Below are 8001 nucleotides of genomic sequence, written 5' to 3'. Positions count from 1 at the left end.
AAGTAGAGCTGTTATAAAAAGCCGTTTGCTGTTTGGTAACTATATTCGTAAAGTACTGTGCTACTTTGTTTTGTGTTTGGTAAACAAACTGAGAAAGAACTTTTGTATGACAAAATTACCATAAAGGACATTGCATAGTATTATACAACAGAACATAATAAAACATAACATAAATTAATACATAAATATATGATATAGTATAATATTATTGTAATATAAAATAATATTATGTTGATATATCATAATAGTAATATAAATATTAGAGTAAATTAATATTTGGTAATATAACATAATATTAAATTATTTAACATAATATATTAATGTATTATGATATAATGTAATATATATTATATTTATAGTACAATACAATAATAAAAGTATAAAATATTATAATTATTAGTATAAATTAATTTCTCATAATATAACATAATATTAAATTATTTAAAATAACATATTAATGTATTATAATGTAATGTAATATAATACAATATTTATAGTATAATACAATAATAAAGGTATAAAATATTATAATTATTATTATAAATTAATTTTTCATAATATAAAATAATATTAAATTATTTAAAATAACATATTAATGTATTATGATATAATATACTATGATATTATATTTATAGTATAATACAAAAATAAAGGTATAAAATATTATAATTATTAGTATAAATTAATTTCTCATAATATAACATAATATTAAATTATTTAAAATAACATATTAATGTATTATAATGTAATGTAATATAATACAATATTTATAGTATAATACAATAATAAAGGTATAAAATATTATAATTATTATTATAAAATAATTTTTCATAATATAAAATAATATTAAATTATTTAAAATAACATATTAATGTATTATGATATAATATAATATGATATTATATTTATAGTATAATACAAAAATAAAGGTATAAAATATTATAATTATTAGTATAAATTAATTTTTCATAATATAACATAATATTAAATTATTTAACATAACATATTAATGTATTATGATATAATATAATATGATATTATATTTATAGTATAACACAAAAATAAAGGTATAAAATATTATAATTATTAGTATAAAATAATTTTCCATAATATAACATAATATTAAATTATTTAACATAACATATTAATGTATTATGATATAATATAATATGATATTATATTTATAGTATAACACAAAAATAAAGTTATAAAATATTATAATTATTAGTATAAAATAATTTTTCATAATAATTTCTCATAATTTTCCATAAAATAATTTTTCGTGGTCCAGGGGCTCTTCTTCGTGGTCCACGCTCGAGGAGGACCTTAGCGTGGGCCGCGAGGTTGATGATAAAAAAAAAAATAATAGATTGATTTTGGAAGGTATGGAAAAGGATTAAAATTTTTTTCTTCTAAAATGTGGTTCAAGAGATGCATACAAAAATTGAAAAGAAAAATACCTTTTCTTATGGAAGGGAGTCTGACGGCTAGGGTTCTTGGCTCCAGCAGATTTTTAGGTTTATAAAGGGACAAACTGTGTAATTATGTTATTTTAATATGGGCATTTTTGTCAAAAATACAGCTTTCCGAAAAAGCTGAAACAGCTTCCTCCCAAAAGCTCCAAATTGGAGCTTCCTCCCAAAAGCTGTTTTCAGCTTCCCACAAAAGCTGAAATAGCTTTTTGAAAAATTTACCAAACACAATTTTTCATCTAAAAGTACTTTTGGAGGGCCAAAAAGCACTTTCTGGCCCTCCAAAAGTACTTTTAGGAAAAAAAGTGTGTTTGGTAAAATTTCCAAAAAGCTGTTTCAGCTTTTGCGGGAAGCTGAAAACAGCTTTTTGGCAGAAGCTCAATTTTGGAGCTTTCCGAAAACGCTGTTTTCAGCTTTGTCGGGAAGCTGTATTTTTGACCAAAATACCCCCATTTAAAAATTTCTTTTTCCTCCAAAAAATCTCAATCCAACCACCACTTTCTCTCTCACCATCCCCCCCCTCTCTCTCTCTCCCTCTCTATCTCCTTCTCCTCAATGCCGCCGGCCCTCCTCTTTTCTTTTTTTTTTTAGGAGGCAGCCACCACGCCGGCCACCCGTGGCCGCGTCCCCCAGCCCCCACCCGAGCCCCCCGCCGCTGCGACCCACCACACAGCCAAAAAAAAAAGGAAGGGGAGGAAGGGGCCGCCATGGCCGCTGCCTCCCCGGCCGGCCCGCCGTCGCGGCCCCCTCCCAAGGCCCCCCTCCCCCGCGGTCGCCGCGGCACGCCGTCCCGGCCCCCTCCGAGCCTCTCCTCCCCCGCGGTCGCCGCGGCACGCCGTCCCGGCCCCCCTCCCCCCGCGGTCGTCGGGGCCCGCCGTCCCGGCCCCCTCCCGAGCCCCCCCTCCCCCCGCGGTCGTCGGGGCCCGATGTCCCGGCCCCCTCCCGAGCCCCCCTCCTCCCGCGGCCGCCGCGGCCCGCCATCCCGGCCCCCCTCCCGCGGCCGCCGCGGCCCGGCCCCCCTTCCGGCGCCGCCGGCTTCGCGGGAGAAGAAGAAAGGAGAAGAAGGAAAGAGAGGAAGGAAGGAGAAGAAGAGAAGAAAAAAGAAAAGAAAAAAAAAAGAAGAGAAGGAAAGAAAAAAAAGAAAAGAAAAAAAAAGAAAAGGAAAGAAAAAAAAGAAAAAAAAATAAATATGTATATAAATGAACGAATAAATAAATAAATAAAATAATTAATAAATATATTTCAATGAAATAAAATAATAAATAAAAATATTAGTAATTATTTAACCAATTTTTTCACCTAGTTAGAAAATTTGTTAGAGAAATAAATGGTCATCAAAAGAGTAAAAAATTAGTTTATACTAATAATTATAATATTTTATACATTTATTATTGTATTATACTATAAATATAATATAATATAATATTATGTTATGTTAACTAATTTAATATTATTTTAAATTATTATTCTATAGTATACAATGTTATAGTACTATATTATAATAATATTATGTTACATTACATTAATATTATACTATATTATATATTTATATATTAATATATATTATATTTTATTATGCACTATTGTATAATACTAGTAATGTCCTTTATGGTCATTTTGTGATACAAAAGTACTTTCTCAGTTTGTTTACCAAACAAATGTTGAAGTGCCACAGCACCTTAGAAATGTAGTTACCAAACAGCAAACAGCTTTTTATAAAAGCTCTACTTCCAACAGCTCTACTTCTAACAGCTCTACTTCCAACAGCTCTACTGCCAACAGCTCCCCCAAACAGGGCCTAAGAAAGTTCTAGTCGAGCACCAGGCACGCTTACCATTCCAAACATTCATCCGTGTAGTCTCTTCTTACCGTCACTAACAATGAAGAACAAAAAAAAAAAAAAATCTCCTCTTATTTAGATGCATATGAGAAATGGGTGTTAGTTAATTATAGGTACCTATATTCTCCTAAAATCTTGAAGGCAAGATTTTCCTTGTAGGAAAAAGAAAACAATAAAATCAAATTATTAAAACTAGTAACCATAAATTATATATTCCTAGAAATTGAGCTCGCAATTTTTTTTTTGTCAGAATACAATGGCTATTCACCATTGCTTAAGATTGAGCTTGAGACATCTATTTAAAGATGAATTACGAAGTTAAATTTTTCACTCTATAAAGCGTTGCCATTAACAGGAATGAAGAGCATAGCAGGCTATAATAGCACGATATTTATAAGGATTTCATGCTTGCATAGAACTTTGCTGTTTTAATTCTAGATAAGAAAAAGATAGCGTACGCAGCTAGTTTGGTTTAGTATTCCCTTCTCTAATTTTGCATTTTCTTCTTCCTTATCTTGTTAATTGGCTAGATTTCAGTACACTTCTGTGTCTTTTTCCCCATTGACTCATACGTTGTAAGTAGTTGTATGCCAAAGTTATATATTAAAAGAAATGATTAGACGAGTTAATAATTATTAAGGAATGATCTTATCTTATGGTTGGTTTGTTTTTAACATCTTGAAGCACAAACAGGAAAAGAAAGAAAAACTTACATCTTAAAAGAATCAAAATCTAAGAACCTGACATCACAGGTTAGCGAAACATTGAAGTCTGAACATAACCTTTTGAGTATTATTGTGTTAAAACAATCGCACTATTAACGTTAAAAAGAAATACGTGTGACAACTCATCTCTGAAATGTGCAAGCAGTACATAAAAGGATTTTTAGTTGTGAACTCAAACCGCACGAAACATTGAGATAACATGGAAAAAGAAAAGTATCATCGGTACGTAAAATTATGAAGAATATTGGAGCTTTTATTATTTTTTCCTTCTTACAAAGAGAGAGACAGAGAAGAAACTTTCTTAGAAGAGAGGAGTTTTGACTGTTACTGCATGTTAGGACATCACCTAATTCACATGTTTTAATAGGGGTTGGGACCTCTTGCAACAATTAGAATTTATCCATATATCTGGCCCCCTTTTGCAGAAATTAACATTAATAATAAATTAAAGTGCAAACTAGCAAATTTTGGCCCTATGGATGATAGAAATCATTCACACTGGGACATTCAAACAACAAGCAAGTAGCTATTACTAGAGTTCTGCTTTGACCAGGCTCGGTCACACCTTTTTTTTTTTTAACTGCAGCGGATGAATCATACACGTTTAATGTGAATACATCTAAAAAAGTCAAAATACAACAAATCTAAGAGCGCACTAGGCAACTTCCTCTCTTCAACCTATAGATCTCTCAGAATGATCGGCCACAAATAAGGCCACCATCCAATCTGCAATCTCATTGATCTCTCTCTATACATCTGGAAGGCTCGGTCACTCTTTAGCATCATGTTTGCGATGAGAACTGAGGTCGATTGATCCTAAAGAGAACAGGGAATGGTTGTTGTCGAGGCCAACTTGCAAAAAGTTTACTTGTCGGAAGGTTTTCGGTGAATATCCTCCGATGGTCTAGTCAAAATATTATAGCAATAGTATGGAGAAAAAAAATCTGGGGAAAGAAGTCTCTGTATTAGCTTACATGAGGATCTTCAAATTATTCCTTTATATAGGATAAATACGCATTTGTTATCTGATTTGATGTTACGTGCCTTAACTATATGGTAAGTAACAGTCAGCTATATATTAACAACGTGGTAACCATCCCGTATGAGTAACACGCGACAATAATCACGCCTGTCTATCATACATTAATCACTGCTTTAGTTTTAACTTTTAATCTTCATCACTTCGAATATAGTGGTATCTCAGTCTATGCCAAAGCCATTTATCTTGGTTATGACCAAAGTCAAAAAAAAAAGTCTATTTCGCTCGGGGTCAAGATGGGCATTATCATTCTCCCAATCAAAAAAATTTCATGAATTCTTTTATGCATTTAAAAATTATGGCGATATTAATTGATTCCCAAAAGTAACTTCCAGAGCCCATAAGCTTATATTGTTGCAGTTTACGTTGTTTACCGACCCCATCATTTTGGCATGCAGCAATCTGAAGACTTGGAGTATTTCTTTTGGGTTATTCTGCACAGCGGACAAAGTACAGAAATTATGTCTAGTTATCATTCGAGAGAGGCTGCATGGAGACAGATTTTTGTCTGATGTTGCTTTGAGATCTGACAGGTTGAACCGGACGGCCCAATTTTGCTCTTGTTTTCGTACCTTTTTTTTATATATTAGATTCTAATACTGCCAAAGTTATGGTCTACGTGGATCAACAACGAGAAGAAAGAAGGTGGCGACGTGTCCTGCGCCTACAGTCCACCGGCCCCACCACTGTGGAAGTCGGATTCCATGGCTCTTGGAGAGAGTCGGGGACTCGTTCGGTTTGCAGGGAAAAAAAAAATAATGGTCATTAAAAAAAAATAATTTTTTTTATTTAATTAAAATTTAAAAATAGATAAAAATAATATTTTTATATAAACAAAAATTTTACGTTTTATAAAAAAAATTGGAAGATATAGAAAAGTTATTTTTCTACTAGTTGGAAATTGAAGCGTCTTTTTTTTTCTAAAAGTATTTTTAGATCATCAAAATTCATAGATAAAATATTTTTTTTATTAAGAATATAATAGATATTTCATACAATGCTCAATTAAACATAACCTACTGTGAAATATGTCATTTTTCTATAATTAACCAAACATGTCGAAATTTTTTTTTCGGACATCATATTTTTAGAAATTATCTTTTTTAGAAAAATATTTTAATAAGAAAAATTCTTCTCATGTATCAAACGAGTTCTTGAGAAAAATCAGTGGTAGCTATACATGAAATATCATATTAAGCAACTTAATAAAGAACAAAATTTGAGTGCATAGATAAACTTCGGCATTTTTACACAAAATAGTTGTTTTCGTTCTTGAATTCGTAGCTCTGTGGTAGTCTGTCCAAATGTTAACTCATGCATCAAGCAGTCATCCTTTAAGATGAAGTCATATTATCACTTGATATTTCCTAATGAGGGCTTGTCGTAAATCTTATTATATTTTTAGTAATATAAATTTATGGTATTTGAATGCATTTAATGTTATTGAATCATTTGATCATCTTACTGGATGATGAATGAGTGATATGTGATAGAGGAAAAAATAGATCGTCCAGTCCACAACTAAAAGGTCGTCCAGTTTCAGCCCGGTAAACACCAACGATAGACGATTGAATCTTCACTTCGGCCCGGGGCCAGCTCATCCTCGGAACTCCGCCCAAAGCTCCATCAACTCCAGACATTCGCCGACTCCCCCGACCAAGTTCGGAGTGCCTCTAGATAAACGCCGACCCGTCCCGACCAAGTTCGGGACGCCAACCCCCAGCAATACGCTCCGATCCTCGAGCTTGAGGCGCTCCTCCGAGCATATCTCGGAACCCGGAAAGCCGAGCTACTTCCAGCACCCACCAAGCCGACCTCATCAAATGCATGATGCGACTACTTCACGAGCTCAGCCTCGCCAACGACCATACCCACGTGCGGGTCTATGCCCGCCTACGTGGCCGTACTTCACCACATTACCATGTCACATCTCCATAACCGGCCAACAGCAGTTAGACGGCATCTTGACTACTCCGGCCATACCCTGCTGTGACTGTCAACACCCCACCGTTCTCAAGAACGGGCTGTACCGTACGTCACCAGCCAGCCTGAGCTGCGCGCCATCCGGCTCAGAGCCACGTCCCCTTATGATGAGGACTGACAGTACCTCCGCCATCTGGGCCACTACACCGAGGCTATAAATAGCTCGGTCAGATAATTTCTAAGGGATTTTTTTGACTGGACCAAATTTGCTCACTCTAACTTGATCGTCGAAGCGCCCTCACCAGAAACACCGGTGAAGCTTTGTGCATGTCCGCGGCCGTCGCGCAGGAGGTGGCTCTTGAGAATATCAGATCTAATTTCTCCTTGAGACCTTAGTTCTCAAGTGTAGTCAATTACGTGTTCGGCTGACTGTATCAGATCATTTTGAAGAGTTGGATGCAGTTTTCGAACTTTTAGTTTCAGATACGAGTAGGTTCTCAGATTAAGTTAATTGACCCTGTTGCATAATTTTGTATTCAACTATTTACTTGTCATAACTGAATAGAGGTGAAAATAAATAGATAGAAGGCTTCTGACAACAACATGTAGCGTTCTGGTTTCCCACTTTCTTTTAAAGAGTTCTGTAGAAAAATAATTTAATATAATAATTGCAAGTAAAAAAATTATAATTTTGTGCCAAAAAAAATTGTTTTGAGTCACACAAAATCGTGTACCTCTACCTGTAAATATAATAAAGTTTTATGCACATTTAAGCATCTACTTGCAAATAGTTACATCAGCTGGATATAAAGTTCAATCTACAAAAAAAAAAAAAAAAAAATATTTGTATATTTTTTCCCGTGCTAACTCCGTGTGACGGACAGCACCCCGTGATGCGCATGGCCGCATGAGGGAAAATAAATTGTGCACTACGTACTTATTTGGTTCCTTAAAAAAAAAAAACTAGAATAATTTTTAAAAAAAATAATATCTAAAAAAATA

Source organism: Phoenix dactylifera, chromosome 8 (genome assembly GCF_009389715.1).
Source record: "Phoenix dactylifera cultivar Barhee BC4 chromosome 8, palm_55x_up_171113_PBpolish2nd_filt_p, whole genome shotgun sequence".
NCBI lineage: Eukaryota > Viridiplantae > Streptophyta > Magnoliopsida > Arecales > Arecaceae > Phoenix > Phoenix dactylifera.
Note: the sequence above shows the minus strand (reverse complement) of the source record.